The 19,508-nt window shown below is 44.4% G+C and overlaps 1 protein-coding gene across 1 annotated transcript in view; it reads right to left on the reverse strand.

The window, feature by feature from the left end:
- Positions 1 to 19,508, reverse strand: part of PLTP (phospholipid transfer protein) — an 88,664-nt gene that overhangs the window by 62,088 nt on the left and 7,068 nt on the right. The window lies entirely within an intron of this gene.

Genomic DNA, 19,508 nt, shown 5'->3' on the forward strand with positions numbered 1-19,508 from the left:
AACTCTGGAATTCATTTTCCCATCAATGACAACAATCCGTCCAGGCCCTGAGGCAGCAAAGCAGCCCCAAACCATGATGCTCCCTCCGCCATGTTTTACAATGGGGATGAGGTTTTGATGTTGGTGTGCTGTGCCTTTTTTTCTCCACACATAGTGTTGTGTGTTTTTCCCAAACAACTCAATCTTGGTTTCATCTGTCCACAGTATATTTTGCCAGTAGTGCTGTGGAACATCCAGGTGCTCTTTTGCAAACTTCAAACGTGCTGCAATATTCTTTTTGGACAGCAATGGCTTCCTCCGTGGTGTTCTCCCATGTACTCCATTCTTGTTTAATGTTTTCCTTATTGTAGATGTGTCAACATAAATGTTAGCATGTGCCAGAGATTTCTGTAGGTCTTTAGCTGGCACTCTGGGATTCTTCTTTACCTCATGCAGCATTCTGCGCTGTGCTCTTGCAGTCATTTTTACAGGACGACCACGCCTAGGGAGAGTAGCAACAGTGCTAAACGTTCTCCATTTGTAGACAGTCTGTCTTACCGTGGACGCATTGAACATCAAGGCTTTTGGAGATACTTTTGTAACCCTTTCCAGCTTCATGCAAGTCAACAATTCTTGATCGTAGGTCTTCTGAGAGCTCTTTTCTGCAAGGCATGGTTCACATCAGACAGTGCTTCTTGAAACCAGTAAACCCAAAACAGGTGTGTGTTTTTTAAGGGCAGGACAGCTGTCAGCAACACATCCAATATCATCACACTGATTGGAGTCAAGGTTGGTTCACTCCTGGCTCCAATTAGCTCTGGGAGAAGTCATTAAGCTAGGGTCTCACATACTTTTTCCTCCCTGAACTGTGAATGTTTACATGTTATGTGCAATTAAACCATGGCATCATCTAATGTTTGTGTAGTATTATGTTCAGCAGACTGTGTTCTTCTATTGTTGTGACTTAGATGACGTTCAGAGCACATTTTATGCCCAATTCATGCAAAACTCCATGTAATCCCAAGGGGTTCACATGCTTTTTCTTGCAACTGTATGTTCCTCGGAGGTGAGATTGCAGGGAGGAGGGGAAGGGCTGCATTTTCCCGGGCTGAACAGGACATAACTTCCTCTTGCCGTGAGAGGGACCAGAGAGTTGCAGGGGCGGACTGAACATTTGGAAACTTGGGCAGTGCCCAAGGGCCCGGGGTCAGTAAGGGGCCCCATGAGATGCCCCTGGTACCTTTTTCATAGGCTCTTTTGAGTTTGGGCAAGGACACAGTGGCCCCATGATCCCCTATTGCCCGGGGGCCCCATGCGTTGTCAGTCCGCCCCTGGAGAGTTGCATATTGCTGTTCAGTTTGCACCATCACTGCTACACATCAGTGACCTGAGCGGGATCTGGAGTGCTGAGTTTGGGGGTGCCGACAGACAGAATCACCGGGTGCATAGTAGAGAGTGGACTGTGTGACCAGATGGAGAGCTGCAATATTGTTGGGACTGGTGAGCTGCAGCTCTGGGGATTTACTATATGCCGCTACAGACTGAACCATTTAGGAACTGACCATATAGTCATCTAGTAGCAGGGGCGGACTGACCATTAAAGCACTCAGGCATTGCCCAAAGGCCCAGGGTTAGTAGGGGGCCCCATGAGATGCCCCTGGTACCTTTCAGAGGCTTTTTTGGGTGTGGTTTGAGTGTGTGCTAGGACATAGGGGCCCCATGATCCCCTATTGCCCAGGGGCCCCATGAGTTGTTAATCCACCCCTGTCTAGTAGCCTTATTTCTTCCTGCAGGCTTGAATGGAACTACTCTCATTTGCACCAATGGTACAGCTAGGCCCCAACGCTAGCCAGCTGAAGAGTTAGGACTAAAGACTGTCCCTTTACAGCTGCTACACAGAGACCTTTAGCTATTGCTCACGCTAAGAGGTACCTCTCAGGGGACATTGCACCATATCCTAGCCATTCTCTTAGAGCGCACTCCAAACCAGTTACAGCAGAGGAGTCCCTAGGGTTGGTGTCACCTGGTGCGGTAACACTTGGTGACACCCCCTCCAACGATCCCCACAGAATGGATCAGATCTGCGGATTGAGCATAATGGATCAGAGTCCGATCCATTATGCTCCCCAATCCACAGATCCAATCCATCCTGCAGGGATCGTTGGCTTTGTTTACAACTTACCTTTTCTTGGAGCGGGTACGGTGTCACCCCATATAGGTTGCATGCCAACGATCCCCGCAGGATGGATCGGATCTTAGGATTGAGCATAATGGATCGGAGTCCGATCTATTATGCTCCCTGATCCGCAGATCCGATCCATCCTGCAGGGATCGTCGGCATGCAACCTATACGGGGTGACACCGGAACAGCTCCAAGAAAGGGTAAATTGTAAAGCAAGCTGACGATCCCCACAGAATGGATCAGATCCATCCTGCGTGGATCATCGGCTTGCTTTACAACTTACCTTTTCCTGGAGCGGGTCCGTTGTCACCCCGTGCGGTCGGTGTCACCCAGTGCGGGCCACACCCCCCACACCTGCCTCGGGACACCACTTAGTTACAGTATTCTTATCCACAATGCACTTAATGTTTATAAGAACTGTTTTTTGATGACTTTGCTGATTTAGGAGTTGATTCCAGTCTAGTGGTACAGAACTCTAACCTTGGCATAGTGATTATACTGTCTAGCAGACTGTGTCTGAACCAGGGGCGGACTGACAACTCATGGGGCCCCCGGGCAATAGGGGATCATGGGGCCCCTGTGTCCTTGCCCAAACTCAAAAAAGCCTATGAAAAAGGTACCAGGGGCATCTCATGGGGCCCCCTACTGACCCCAGGCCCTCGGGCAGTGCCCAAGTTTCCAAATGGTCTGTCCGCCCCTGGTCTGAACCTACCTTCTGTGCCCTCATTTATGCTCAAACTAATATTTATTCTAACGCATACCAATATATTGAGTTAATTTAGCACTACATGATCTTGTATTTATTTCCTGATACTAATTCACAGCCAAGTTAAAGGTATCTGTGCTATTGTTCTTAGAAGTGCTTGCGGTAACTGATGTCTACATGTAGGTTACTTTCAATGCTCCTTGTAGCCCAAATCTGATTAGTTTCTCAAACCTTCCAAATGGGCTTGACAAATTTGCTTTGAATCTAGAAGCCAGCTAAAAAGGGTCGAAGCCAGTTTTTTTTGTGTAGGATGGGTTGTCAGCACTCAGGGAAATGCAACTTTTGGGCAACAAGCTTCATGCAATGCGATTTTCCATGCAATAGTTATGGCAAAACCCACCATGTTTTAGGTGCTATTGAAAATAATGGAGCCTAAACCTGCATTTTGTGATAACCGCGATTCTGCCACAATCCCAAAATGCCCAGGTGTGAATGGAGCCGCCCTGGTTCACACATAAGCGATTCTAGATGTGTTTTCAAACTCACAGATTCACATGACAGGCTAGATATTACAGCATGTGTTCCTATTGAGGTGGATCACACACACATGATCCGCAAGCTTTGTGCTTTGAGTGCCATTACAAAAAGGGTCCTGTGCGAATTTGTAGCGGTGCATCCAGACTCGCAAGTGATAGAGTAGAGTGGCATGCGGAGATTAGTGTTCACATATGATTGCTATTGGCAAGAGTTTTTCCATTGAAGTCAATGGGAGACGGTTTTACATTAAAGTCAATGGGACACAATTTTGCATTGACGTCAATGGGATGCGATTTTGCATTGCAGTCAATGGGATGCGACTTTGCATTGATGTCAATGGGATGCGATTTTGCATTGACGTCAATGGGATGCGATTTTGCATTGAAGTAAATGGGATGCGATTTTGCATTGAAGTCAATGGGATGCGATTTTGCATTAATGTCAATGTGATGCGATTTTGCATTGACGTCAATGGGATGCAATTTTGCATTGAAGTCAATGGGATGCGATTTTGCATTGAAGTCAATGGAATGCAATTTTGCATTGAAGTCAGTGAGAGGCAGTGTGTGAACCCAGGTGCCAGGATGCAATTTCTAGTCACCATGATGACCTTGGTGCCTGGGATTTGTCAAGTTAAGTAATTAGGGAATGTATAAGAAAACTCCACTGTGTAGCAAAGGTGCTCAAATGAGTGATAATGACCAGGCCAAGTACGTTATGAACTTTTTTATAACATATGAATTTATTAAACACTAAAGTAATGTGTTTCATGGCTACTCGTCATTTTTTTAGACCAGTACTGTGGACAAATACAGACTGGTGGGCTGTTATGCGCAGCGCTCAACAGAATGCTTAAATAATGACCCAGCCCCAATGTGTGCACATTTGGGCATCCCACACCCACCTTGACCAGCCCTACTTTTTTGATACCAGAAAATCTGAACAATCTTACTACCAGGGGCGGACTGACAACTCATGGGGCCCCCGGGCAATAGGGGATCATGGGGCCCCTCTGTCCTTGCCCAAACTTAAAAAAGCCTATGAAAAAGGTACCAGGGGCATCTCATGGGGCCCCCTACTGACCCTGGGCCCTCGGGCAGTGCCCGAGTTTCCAAATGGTCAGTCCGCCTCTGCTTACTACTTTTTTCTTTTGGATAGACCATCCATTTGCCAGAATATCTATAGCCACAGACAAGAACATAATTCCCTAAAAATATAGAAAGTTGCCTAAACAACAAAATTAGCAAGACATACCATGGCCATGCAGAAACCATGGTTGTGCCTGCATAGTACTTTCATTCTTTCCCCTTCTGCATTGCAGAGGAGATGGTCAGGTCTTGCATCCTTGCAGAATTGCCAGCAAAGTGTATGTAAAGGCGTTTTTCTTTTTAGGTTTGGATAGAGCTGAGAAGGGTTAGACCCGTGGTAATTTTTTGTTGATGTTTGTGTCCCTGTTGATGAGGTCTGCTCCTTTATTACTCACGGTGACCATTGCCATCAAACAGGGGTGGACTGACAACTCATGGGGCCCCCGGGCAATAGGGGATCATGGGGTCCCTGTGTCCTTGCCCAAACTCAAAAAAGCCTATGAAAAAGGTACCAGGGGCATCTCAAGGGGCCCCCTACTGACCCCGGGCCCTCGGGCAGTGCCCGAGTTTCCAAATGGTCAGTCCGCCCCTGCCATCAAAACAGAGAGTAAGGGAAAATTCAACATTTTAGAGTTGTCAGCAGAACACAGGGTGAGAGTGTATCATCCAATGGGGACCAATGTTCCGTTGATAACTGTCATAGTCTGAAATTTTCTTAGGTGAGATTTTCTATCATTTCCTGTTGCAGATCTAGAACAGGAAGTGCTGTGTGACAAGGTGACAATCCAGGAGCACAATTGTGAAAAAGAGCCAAAATGTTTCACTCTGCAATCGGAAATGTCTGAACAAGGACAAGGATCACCAGGTAATATTTTAACAAAATCGACCATTTTAAAAATATTTAACATTTGTATTGAAATTCCATGAACATGTTAAACCCTATATAAGACTTTAGTGATTAGGATTACACTTGGGATTATACAGTTGCAAGAAAAAGTATGTGAACCCCTTGGGATTACGTGGAGTTTTGCATGAATTGGGCATAAAATGTGCTCTGAACGTCATCTAAGTCACAACAATAAACCATGGCAACATCTAATGTTTGTGTAGTATTATGTTCAGCAGACTGTGTTCTTCTATTGTTGTGACTTAGATGATGTTCAGAGCACATTTTATGCCCAATTCATGCAAAACTCCACGTAATCCCAAGGGGTTCACATACTTTTTCTTGAATCATTTTTGCAATATTTTTTAGTAATATTATGTCTGATCCATATTTATATATCTATCTACAGTTGCAAGAAAAAGTATGTGAACCCCTTGGGATTACGTGGAGTTTTGCATGAATTGGGCATAAAATGTGCTCTGAACGTCATCTAAGTCACAACAATAGAAGAACACAGTCTGCTGAACATAATACTACACAAACATTAGATGTTGCCATGGTTTATTGTTGTGACTTAGATGACATTCAGAGCACATTTTATGCCCAATTCATGCAAAACTCCACGTAATCCCAAGGGGTTCACATACTTTTTCTTGCAACTGTACTTTAATAATTTCATAAGATCCAGGCTCTTTTTCTGTCATTGCACCACTATAACCTGTGATGTCATGTCCAAGTACCAGACCCAAGCCCTTGTTGTTCTTGCATTCATGTTTGCCAATGATGTCAATTCAGCAAATGTGGTCAAGTCAGTAAACAAGTGTCATTAATAGATGTTCCGATACTGTGATCTGAAGTAACCCCTTGAAAAACAAACCTGAAATTTGCACAATAAGCACATCTAAAGCTGAATCATCCATCACGGATTGTCTCTGATAACTGTCTGGTATGGCTGTGCTCATCCCTTTCCAGCGCGCTTAGTCATAATACTGACTTGAGGTTTCTAGGGAGCACATTGCAAAAATACAGCTGCCAACCCTGTCTGCTCCCATCCCTGTTATTATAACTGTACAAAATAAATGTGGGCAATGGCTGTCCACAACAGGGCGAGATGTAACCAACTCATTAGCTGTTGGCTACACCCAGTATGTACAGACTTTTTATAGTCTTTAGTTCTTTTATATGGGATAAGAATAGAAATTGGGCCTGGAGAACCACACACAATAATTACACAAAAAGAAGTTTTTTTAGCCAAGACATGTATGCCTCCATTATCACAGTAATGATTATATATGTTCAAAAACATGTCTACCCACAACAAGAAACTTGAATTTAACTGAATGCATTCTGTCTTGAGAAGAGGAGATTAAGGCGGGATATGATCAACATGTATAAATACATCAGTGGTTCATATAGTGAACTCGGTGTAGAGGTATTCACCCTGAGGTCATCCTAGAGGACAAGGGGGCACTCTTTACATCTGGATGAAAAGAAATTTAATCTCCAAACACGGAAAGATTTCTTCAGAGTAAGAGCTGTGAAAATGTGGAATAGACTCCCTCAAGAGTTGGTTCTGGCCAGCTCAGTGGATTGCTTTAACCTCCCTAGCGGTATTCCCGAGTGTAGCTCGGGGTAAAGTTTCAGTACGAAAAGCGGTAACCCCGAGCTACACTCGGGCTTACCATGCGGCGTTGCACAGGGATTCCCTACAGCGCTTACCTTGTCCTTCGCTCCCGCGATGCGTCCCCTGCAGCGTCCCCGGCCATCTCCTCCGGCCGATGCCGGCATCTGGCTTCCGTGTTCCGGTCCCTGTGACGTTGGGACGTACGGGCGCCGGAACCGGCGGAAAATTTGAACATTTAAAAAAAATGAAATTTTTTTTTAAACGATTATTTCATAGCAAAACATTGCTGTATCAAAGCATTTCACATACATTTTGTCCCTACTGCTTTGTCCTGTGCCCTACCTGCATTTTTACTGTTCTTTCTGCCTGGAAACTGAGAAATGTCCACGGCGTCCAAAAAGTGTCCCTTTAGGTCAAAAGCGGTTTTAGACCGGCTAGAGAACAGCGATAGTAAATTAGAACCACTTGCAGAATTGAGTGATAATGATTCGTGGAGAAATTCATCATCAGACACTGAAAACGATTTTGCGACTTTGCTCAGTGATGTGCGAACTTGGAGCTATATTTCAAATTTCAGTGTTTTTGGTTTGATTATATTATTGAATTAAATTTATTATTATTATATTATTATTTTTTATGAGTATTTATTAAATTATAATTTATGATTTCGTGTTTCAAGTTTTATCATACCCGGGATGTTTACTAGACTCTTGTTCAGACAGATTTCAGGGAGTTACTCCTAAATTACAGGCCTACAATAAAAAAAAATACATATTTCCATGCAAAAAAATGGTACCGCTTTTGATACAAAATTCCTGACATAATCATACCGCCAGGGAGGTTAAACAAGGCCTGGATTCTTTCTTGACAGAATATAACTGGATACTAACATTTATAGGTAAAGTTGATCCAGGGAATATCCGATTGCCTCTCGGGGGATCAGGAAGGAAGTTTTTCCCCAGCAGGAGCAAATTGGATCATGATTTGCTGTTTTTTTTTACTTCTTCTGGATCAACTGTGGGTACAGGATTATAACTTTTTTTTTTTTTAATGGTTGAACTGGATGGACTTTTGTCTTTTTTCAGCCAGACTAACTATGTAACTATGTAGCAAGACAGAGATTCCTTCTATGCCTTATTTTTCAAGGCATTCTCAAGCTTTCATTGCAAGTAAAACACATTAATTTTATTACATGAAAATGAATTTCAAGTAGAAATCCTTTTTTATGCACTTGGCTTGCAGCTATCACTGCAGTGTTCCCTCCAGCCAGTGCCCCCTCCCCTGACTTCTCCATCAAGATCAATAACACAACCATCAGTCCCTCCCCTCATGCCAGGGTACTAGGTGTAATACTAGACTCCCATCTGTCCTTTTAACCCCAAATCCAATCACTGTCCAAATGTTGTAGACTTCACCTCCACAACATCTCCAAGATATGGCCGTTCCTAACCTCGGAAACCACTAAGCAACTTATTCACTCCCTTATTATATCTCGCCTTGACTATTGTAACTCCCTCCTCACTGGCCTACCTCATTGCAGGCTATCCCCTTTTCAGTCTATCATGAATGCTGCTGCCAGACTCATCCACCTTACTAACCGTTCCGTATCTGCTACCCCTCTCTGCCAATCCCTCCACTGGCTTCCCATTGCTCAACGGATACAATTCAAAACATTATCAATAACGTATAAAGCCATTTATAACTCTGTCCCAATTTACAGCACCAATGTTGTCTCCAAATATCACCCAAACCGTACTCTCCGCTCCTCGCATGACCTCCTGCTCTCTAGCTCCCTTGTCTCCTCTGCTTGTCTTCAAGACTTCTCCAGAGCTTCCCCATCCTCTGGAAGTCTCTACCCCAATTTATCAGACTATCAACTACTCTGCTCACTTTTAGGCGATCTTTTCAGGGAAGCCTATCCTGCCCTCAGCTAATAATGGAATCTTCATCTCCTCCTACTAGTCCATCCCCCACAGTTACTACCTTTTGTACCACTAGTCCCTCCTAACCCTCTTGTATTGAACTGTATTGTTGCTGTATTGTCTCCCGTTATAATGTAAAGCGCTGAGCAAACTGTTGGCGCTATATAAATCCTGTATAATAATAATAATAACAGTATAGTGTGTTTTATAAAGGGAAATGATAAGGGCCCTGTCACACCTATTTGTGTGCGGTAGCACATGTACTACAATGTGTGCTTGGGTGGGAATGGACCCTAAATGTTCTTCTTGGAAAGATCCACAATGTAGAAAACAGCACTCCAGGCTTGTATCCTGTACAGCAGGGGTGTCAAACTGGCAGCCCTCCAGCTGTTGCGAAACTACAAGTCCCATCATGCCTCTGCCTTTGGCAGTCATGCTTGTAACTGTCAGTCTTGCAATGCTTCATAGGACTTATAGTTTGGCAACAGTTGGAGGGCCGCTAGTTTGACACCCCTGCTATACAGTAACCAGCTGCACATGCTCAGGCTTTAGGAGATTCGTCACACATCCAAAATCATTAACAGAAAGCAAATTAAAAGTTTATTGTAGCAACTGACAAGTTTATTTGTCAATTTGTTTAGTGGATCAGCAATTTAAAAATAGGAAGAAACTAAATCTGAGTGTAAATTCATAAATGTCCTCTGGCCCTCACTGTCCACACCACAGTAATACACAGTGGGGGAGATTTACTAACACTGCTTCACTCAGAATCTGGTGCCGCTGTGCATGGTAGCCAATCAGCTTCTAACTTCAGCTTGTTTATTTAGGCTTTGACAATAAAAACTGGAAGCTGAAAACTTGCACGCTCCCACTTTAGTAAATAACCCCCAGTGGCACAGAGCCTGTGTTCAATGGGAGATAAGCCCATTGCTACAATAAACTTTCAGGGCTTGGATACACCAGAATGCAGCGTGGAAAATCTGTGTTCCGTGCGATTTTCCAGCACCACATTTAAAATGCACCGGATGTTCAGTCTACTTCAGTTGTCACTATATTCCTAATGACACCCCGAAAGACAGATCGCAAACTCAATGCCTGCACTGGATTGCATGGAACGCAGTACCATGTGATTTGGTGCAGTGCATTTTTGAGAAGTAGTACCTGCACTACTTTTTGTGTGATCCAGCGTGATTTCAGACCATTCAAATGATTGGATTGCTCAGGAATCACAACGTGGACCGCGTTCATATGTGATTCAGGTGTAAACTGACTCTTAATTGTGACAATTGAACTTGAAATGCCAGACCACAAACAAGCTGCTGATACGGCCTATGCTTGTAATTCACACTGGAAACACCCTGAAAAGGGGGTGCTTGGAGCCCCGAAACACATTGGATACTTTTTTGGATTGTACTTTTATTGGAATAAAGTTTTATCTGGATCTCTTAGCAGTGGTGTTGCGCTTCAATTTCAACTCTTGTTACATTACAGTACAAGCCAAGGAGACTGTGGAGATCCTCTGGGGTGTAGAAGCCGCTTGGCCAGGAACCAGATCAGTTACACCAACATCAACAGCTCAATATAACAATACCAGTAAGATAACCCCTATGGGTCCAGCGCTATCTTTCCACTTTTCTCAACATTTCAGAATTTTCCAAAATAATTGATAGTGTGGCTCATTTGCTCTGCTTAGAAAGCATCCCTTTTATTTTTTTCAATGGTCATCTATATGCTACAAACCTAAAAAAAAAAAAAAGCTAAAGATAAAAGTCCATGATCTATGCTGGTTTGATCAAGGTTGCCAGCTAGGGTAAAACTACCGAGGATACAGCCACTGCTTCTGAGCCCATAACATCAGGGCAGAATGACTAGTTCCCCTTTATTTACCATTATGTTACCTTCATATAATTCATTAACTTTTCTATTTTATTCACATTCATTTTAATAATGGCATGCAATGCCAAGCTGCGGTTTCTAAAGAGAGCAAAATCCTCTCTTGTATTAAAAGAGGTATAGACTCCAGAGAGAGATATCATTTTACCCCGATACAAATCATTAGTAAGACCTTATCTGGAATATGCAGTTCAGTTTTTGGCACCAATTCACAAAAAGAACATTGGGGAACTGGAGAAAGTACAGAGAAGGGCAACCAAACTGATAAGAGGCATGGAGGAGATCAGCTATGAGGAAAGATTAGAGGAACTGAATGTATTCTCTCTTGAGAAGAGGAGATTAAGGGGGGATATGATCAACATGTATAAATACATCAGTGGTTCATATAGTGAACTCGGTGTAGAGTTATTTACCCTGAGGTCATCACAGAGGACAAGGGGGCACTCTACGTCTGGAGGAAAAGAAATGTAATCTCCAAACATGGAAAGGTTTCTTCACAGTGTGAGCTGTGAAAATGTGGAATAGACTCCCTCAAGAGTTGGTTCTGGCCAGCTCAGTGGATTGCTTTAAAAAAAAGGCCTGGATTGTTTCTTGGATACACAGAATATAACTGGATACTAACATTCAGGGGCAGACTGACCATTTGGAAACTCAGGCACTGCCCGAGGGCCCGGGGTCAGTAGGGAGCCCCATGAGATGCCCCTGGTACCTTTTTCATAGGCTTTTTTGAGTTTGGGCAAGGACACAGGGACCCCATGATCCCCTATTGCTGGGGGCCCCATGAGTTGTCAGTCTGCCCCTGCTAACATTTATAGGTAAAGTTGATCCAGGGAATATCCAATTGCCTCTCGGGGGAACAGGAAGGATTTTTTTACCTGCAGGAGCAAATTGGATCATGCTTTGCTGGGGTTTTTTTTTGCCTTCCTCTGGATCAACTGTGGGTGTAGGATTATAACTTTATTTTTTTTTAATGGTTGAACTGAATGGACTTTTGTCTTTTTTCAGCCAGACTAACTATGTAACTTTGCTTTTCTGTCATCTATTCTACGAATGTTTAATAGGGTTACTGAAAAAAAGTACATTTTTCTAGAATTCAACAATACAATGGAGGCATGGGACTGTTGCAGGTTATACAGTATCTATGATAGAAGAAACCCCTATTTACAGTTTCTATCTGGAGCCTCTAACATGTAAGGTATGCTTCCATGTATCAGAAATGAATGTTCACCACTTTGCCCATCAAGCTTTTCCTTCTTGTCAGTGGCCCTATAATCTACCTGCATTCCTTTCTTTGTCTCATTATTCTCTTACTTTCCTACTTTTCTTAATGGCCAAATAAGGGCCACGGCTACAACTCAAAGTGAACTCTCCAATTGAAAGAGCTCTCCAATTTCGCCTACAAATGGAAACCTCTTTAATTCTTTAGTTTCCTCTATGAAAGGTATGCCATTGTCCCATTTTGCTTTTTTGGTTAAAGGAAACTGTACTGCTTATTCAGTACATTATTCCTGGAACTGACTTTTCATAGTCCAATAGGGATGCAAAAACATAAACACTTTTTTGGTAGGAGAGGTCAAACTATGTTTTTTTGTCCCTACCCCAGGGACAACTGCACCCCTCCTCCCTTTTTTATTCTACAAGATTTACAGGGCAGTTAGTAAAGGAAAAATCCTCCCACTTACCTAAACCTTTGCCTGACTTCTCAGTGGAACAAAGTTTGTGTTCTGATTATTCTTTAATGCAGATAAGCAATATATCTTTGTCACATCCCCATTCAGTCATTGATTAGACAGTAGAGGACAGTGGGGGACACCAATGAGATCATCAATCTTGTCAGTCCATGACACTGTTGAATACCTGATTGCTGATTTTCCCTGATTCTGATTCAAGCACGTAGACTAGCTGCAATTAAAAATATGATTCATGATCTTTAAAGTTGAACTTGAGGCAAAAAATGTTAATTTAAATATATTCTTTATTAGCGACAGAGGCTATACTGTAAATCTACAAATACCTTTGCAAACCCTGGTATTATCATATAAAAGTAGTGGTGACATCATCACTGTGCTGCACATATATTACGCTGAGAACAGAGCGGTGGGAGGGAAAACTAGAGGGGAGGGGCGGATATAAGACTAGTTACTCTGCACAAGGAGAGAGAGAGCAGCAGTGACTGGTCTTTATTACAGGAAGTTTCTACAAGGAGAAAAAGTTTCACGTTGTACAACATATTATGGCACAGATCTGGAAGAAAAACACAAAGCACGCCAAGATTTAAAGTGGTTCTAAATTCTAAATTTTTTTTACCTTTATTCTCTGCATCAAGGTAAAAAACGCCCCTCTGACTGTCCCAACTACCTCTATCCCTAAACACTTACCTGATTACTGTCACTGTTCCTTGGCTGTCCTGGCTGCAGCACCGCTCCTCTCATTTCTGGTCTCACAGGAGACTCTGAAAGCAGTGGGAGCAGGGGCGGATTGACAACTCATGGGGCCCCTGGACAATAGGGGATCATAGGGCCCCTGTGTCCTTGCCCAAACTCAAAAAAGCCTATGAAAAAGGTACCAGGGGCATCTCATAGGGCCCCCTACTGACCCCGGGCCCTCGGGCAGTGCCCGAGTTTCCAAATGTTCAGTCCGCCCCTCAGTGGGAGCCATAGGCTGCTGTCAGCCAAACTCCTGTGAAGAGGGAGCGAGGGCATATCTTACCAGTACTATGTGTGTCTATGGACCCCTACAGTCTGGTTCTAGAGAGCGTGCACATGGGTGCCTCCTTATAACCCGTAGGAGGGAAGAGCAGACAGCGCCAGCGGCAGACTGGCAGAGCAGGTAAATATAACATCTTTTTAATTATTATTTTAACAAAACAAAAAAACAGCCTTTAGGGCAGGTTCACACTATACCCCAAGCTGAATTGCACAGAAACGTGCTGTGTGCTCCTGCAGCTCTGTGCGGTGAGATTTCAAGACCATTCATTTGAATGGGCTGAAATCGCACTGCACCACACTAAAAATCATGCATGCACTACTTTAAGAAATACATGGCAACTGCATCGCATGCTACTTTCTATCATGCGATTTGGTGTGGGCCAGTGCTACGTTTGGGGTGTTGTTAACTTTTAACTGATCTCCGCAGCAGACCGCAATGGCATTGAGTTCGGAATGCGGCGTGGGAAGCTGCATGGAACCATGGCTCTCCTGCACCGCATTATACTGCGAACGAGCCCTTATTATGACTTTGAGAATACATATGCCTCCTATATTTAGATAATATTTGCTTATCCTGTAGTTGTGCTTTTTTAATATCAGCCTAGAGTTTAATTTTAACAAACTTCAGTGAAAACTTTGTGACAAAGAGATTAAGTGAAGCAACAGCTTTGAAGAATGTCTTTTTTAGTTAGTGGTAAATATTTTTCTTGATGTATTTTTTTTCTCCAGTTAGAAGAGTCCTGAACAATATGTTTTGCTGTTCACAACTGGAGATATTATCTTACTAAGGAACTCTCTGTTTTGTTCCTGCAGTCAAAACACTAAAAAAAACCCACAAACAGTATATTCTTTGGGATAGAAGTAATTTGTCTGATGGCCTGCCAGTGTTGTTGGAAGGTTGTGTGACGTCTCAGTGTGGTCTAGGCCCCCTGCCTTTTTGGGTTTTTGTTTACAAGAAGTCCCCCTGTAGAGACCAGTGATACACTTGTTTCATACTCTGTTATACTATAAATTGATACAATTGTAAGATTTTGTATTTACAATTATTTCCTTATATTATAATTGTAAAAATGTGTCCTTTTAACCCTATCTTAAAAACACACAAGTCGCTATTTAAAACACATCAGAAGACCAATTTAATTAATGGATTAATCATAATTTATTCTAAATGATTAAATATAAGAGCAGATGGTTCATGGGTGACCTACTTCTCAATATAATATTCAACTTTACCTTAATCTTCCTGTCAATCTGTTACAAGCTTTGGCCAACACCAGGGCAATCCTTGGTACAAATATGCTATCTAAATTTTACACTTGGGGAAAAAAGAAGAGAATTACATGCACAAAATTGTGCTGTCTCCTTTATACTCCCACCGCCCTTATCCCCCTTCCCAGATACTCACACTGACATTTTATAAAGTAATTTTAAAGCAGAATAAAACCCATCAATTTACCAGTTTCAAAAACAGAAAACAGTTACATGTCCACTATGCTGGGAATGCTAACTGTCACATTTGCTTGTACCGTACTCAAACTGTCAAACCATCAAATGGCTGGGGTCATAACTGATCAGATGTACAGCACCATGGCAGTTGCAGATCACGCAGAAGCTAAGATGGCAGCTTCCTTGGCCGAAAAAGATAGGAGGGTTTAATTCCGCCTTAAAGGAAACCTGTCTCATACACAGGGGCGGACTGATAACTCATGGGGCCCCCGGGCAATAGGGGATCATGGGGCCCCTGTGTCCTTGCCCAAACTCATAAAAGCCTATGAAAAAGGACCAGGGGCATCTCATGGGGCCCCCTACTGAGCCCGGGCCCTCGGGCAGTGCCCGAGTTTCCAAATGGTCAGTCCGCCCCTGCTCGTACATATGTCACAAGGACAGTATATAAAGGAAAAACTCATCCCTGCTTCCCCAAAACCCATCATCATAATTCTTGAAGGAAACAAAGTCATTGTTAACCTCTTCTTCTGAAAGCTGGGTGTAAAATGTTTTTCATGGTGCTCTCTGAAGTACAGTTGCTATGGTGGGGCCCCTGAATCACTATATTGAGAGGTTTTCACGGTCATGATACAGTTTACTGGTGATCAATTTAAGTTCAAAGACTGCTGTGTGGAGGATGTGGAGGAAAAACTCATCCCCGCTTCCCCAAACCCATCATCATAATTCTTGAAGGAAACAAAGCCATTGTTAACCTCTTCTTCTGAAAATTATATTTCCCTGTCATGCCGATGTAAAGCATTCTACACTTTTTAAGACATTGACACATAACTTCTGACATTACTTGCTGTATACTTAGCACAAGTTAGTGACTTGAAATATGTTGAAGTTGGGCAGACAGGCAATACACTGATCCTATTTTGGGTTGGATGTCCTAGCTGGGTGTAAAATGTTTTTCATGGGGCTCTCTGAAGTACAGGTGCTATGGTGGGGCCCCTGAATCACTATATTGAGAGGTTTTCACAGTCATAATACAGTTTACTGGTGATCAATCTAAGTTCAAAGACTGCTGTGTGGAGGATGTGGAGGAAAAAACTCATCCCCGCTTCCCCAAACCCATCATCAGAATTCATGAAGGAAACAAAGCCATTGTTAACCTCTTCTTCTGAAAATTATATTTTCCTGTCATGCTGATGTAAAGCATTCTGCACTTTTTAAGACATTGACACATAACTTCTGACATTACTTGCTGTATACTTAGCACAAGTTAGTGACTCGAAATATGTTGAAGTTGGGCAGAGAGGCAAAGCATTGATCCCTAGTTTGGGTTGGATGTTCCAGCTAGGTGTAAAATGTTTTGTCAGGGGACTCTCTGAAGTACAGGTGCTATGGTGGGGCCCCTGAATCACTATATTGAGAGGTTTTCACAGTCATAATACAGTTTACTGGTGATCAATTTAAGTTCAAAGACTGCTGTGTGGAGGATTAATATCCTGTAATTTGATAACATAGGTGTCCGTTTATGACACACAGAATAGCTGAGATTAAGAGGATCACAGCTATTCTCTGGTCATTCACAGTTTATGACACCCAGGAGAATATGTTCAGCCCTTCACTGGAGATCTGTGTTCTCCCTCCAGATTCTCCAGCCCAGAGCTGGAGAATCGGAGGGACCGAAAACTAAGCAGGGATAATTTACCTCTTCTTAGTAAACTGATCTTTTACTGTAATCTTGCGAGATTATAGTAAAATCAGCCATTTTCCAGCGTTTGTAGACCGTTCTCCCTTCGTTTGGAGAACTGATCTACATATGCTTCATAAATGGCATTCACAGGAGAACTGTGTTCTCCGAGAATGCCGGAGAACTGAGCAGCGATCTATTACTGCTGGTTCATAAACAGACACCATTGTTAGGTTCTAGACTGGTGATCGAGGCAGGCTCTACACCTTGGAAATAATTCCCATCAAATTACTACATTTCAGTAAAAGCTTCCAGGCCTAATGAAGGTGGTCCTACAGATTCCCAAGGCGACCAATAAACTGTTTATGGACTGTAAAAATAGTTTGACACTCTTTCTCTTAAAACCCTCTCTAAACAGTGTTAAGGGAGAGCACCAACATGACTGCCATGCTAATAGTATTTTCATAAGGAGGTCAGCAATGGCAGCCCCCACATTTCTCCCAGCACAGGGTTCCTTTAAGCGCTTTCCCGCTGCCCTATAGCAGATACACTGCTACAGAGTGGTGTGGGTGTGCAAAATCACGTATACAGTATCTCACATAAGTGAGTACACCCCTCGCATTTTTATAAATATTTTATTATATCTTTTCATGTCACAACACTGAAGAAATGACACTTTGCTACAATGTAAAGTAGTGAGTGTACAGCTTGTATAACAGTGTAAATTTGCTGTCCCCTCAAAATAACTCAACACACAGCCATTAATGCCTAAACCACTGGCAACAAAAGTGAGTACACCCCTAAGTGAAAATGTCCAAACTGGGCAAAATAGCCATTTTCCCTCCCAGGTGTCATGTGACTCGTTAATGTTACAAGGTCTCAGGTGTGAATGGGGAGCAGGTGTGTTAAATTTGGTGTTATCGCTCTTACGCTCTCATACTAGTCACTGGAAGTTCCACATGGCACCTCATGGCAAAGAACTCTCTGAGGATCTGAAAAAAAGAATTGTTGCTCTACATAAAGATGGCCTAGGCTATAAGAAGATTGCCAAGACCCTGAAACTGAGCTGCAGCATGGTGGCCAAGACCATACTGCAGTTTAACAGGACATTGACAGTGATTTTAGTGAATGTCACTTTTTGTTATTTTCAAATTTCCTGCCGTCCCATCCCCCATACATCCCGACGCTGGCAGGGGACGGAACCCAGATGACAGATGCCAGCATCCGCCAGATGACATTGCCGGGGATACTGCAGGAGGGACATCGCGGGAGCGCAGGACAAGGTAAGTGATTGAGGGATCCCGGAGCAGCGCCGCATGGTAAGCCCGAGTGTAGCTCAGGGTTACCGCTTGTGGTACCGAAACTTTACCCCGAGCTACACTCAGGAATACTGCCAGGGAGGTTAATAGCAAAATGTCAAAAATATAGTCTTTGTCAGGGCTCCCAGGTGTGGCCAGAGGTGTGTGACTGACGCAGGGAAACGCAGACTTCAGATATGTGATAAACAATATAATTTATTAACACTAACAATACAAACATAAACGCAGTGCAATACTAAACATAATACAGTGCAAACAAACCAAACCAACCACCCACAGATAACAATACATACAAGCAAGCGTCGTCAGGCAGGCCGGGTCAATATCAATTGGGCAGGTAGGTACAGGGGGAGCAAGCGGAGATTGGTCGGGGTCACAGGCCAGGTTCAGCAGGTAGCTAGCAGCGTAGTACAGAGGGTCAGGCAGAGGGATGGTCAGGGTCACAAGCCAGGGATCAGAACAGGTAGCAGGCAGCGTAGTACAGAGGGTCAGGCAGAGGGATGGTCAGACAAGCCAGGGATCAGAACAGGTAGCAGAGAATCAGACAGGAACAGAGAGCAGGAACAGGATACAGGGCCCAAGAGAAACACAACACCAAGGCAGAGTCTGCAAGTCTGGCCATCCCTTAAATACCCCAGCATAATCAGTTCCAGGTGTTAGCTGGCTGCAAAGTTGAGTCTCTGATTGCTGGGAGCATCCGCTGGCCAGCCCTGGTACTGCATATCAAAAGGCAGGTGAGTCCCACCATTGCTGGCTAGTCCATTCCTGACAGTACCCCCCCCTCAAGGAGCGGCCTCAGGACGCTCCAAACAGTCCTAGCTGGGCAAAATGTTCCACCGCCCGAGTCTGGTAACTGGCGGGATATCAAAGACTGGCACACCGGGCAGGACTCCGGGCAGCGGCACACCGGGCAGGGGCACACCGGGCAGAGGCACATTGGGCAAAGGCACACCGGGCAGGACTCCGGGCAGAGGCACACCGGGCAGGACCACATCGGGCAGGACTCCGGGCAGAGGCACATCGGGCAGGACTCCGGGCAGAGGCACATCGGGCTGGACTCCGGGCAGAGGCACATGGTGCCCGACGCCTGTCGCCCCGCCTGGGGGCCCGACGCCTGTCGCCCCGCCTGGGGGCCCGGTGCCTGCTGCCCCGCCCGGGGGCCCGGTGCCGGCTGCTCCGCCTGGTGGCCCGCTGCCTGCTGCTTCGCCTGGTAATCCGATGTGCCTCTGCCCGGAGTCCTGCCCGATGTGCCTCTGCCCGGAGTCCTGCCCGATGTGCCTCTGCCCGGAGTCCAGCCCGATGTGCCTCTGCCCGGAGTCCAGCCCGATGTGCCTCTGCCCGGAGTCCTGCCCGATGTGCCTCTGCCCGGAGTCCTGCCCGATGTGCCTCTGCCCGGAGTCCTGCCCGGTGTGCCTCTGCCCGGAGTCCTGCCCGGTGTGCCTTTGCCCAATGTGCCTCTGCCCGGTGTGCCCCTGCCCGGTGTGCCGCTGCCCGGAGTCCTGCCCGGTGTGCCAGTCTTTGATATCCCGCCAGTTACCAG

Source organism: Staurois parvus, unplaced genomic scaffold (genome assembly GCF_062004578.1).
Source record: "Staurois parvus isolate SC_StPar_1 unplaced genomic scaffold, SC_StPar_1.0 ptg000137l, whole genome shotgun sequence".
Classification (NCBI taxonomy): domain Eukaryota; kingdom Metazoa; phylum Chordata; class Amphibia; order Anura; family Ranidae; genus Staurois; species Staurois parvus.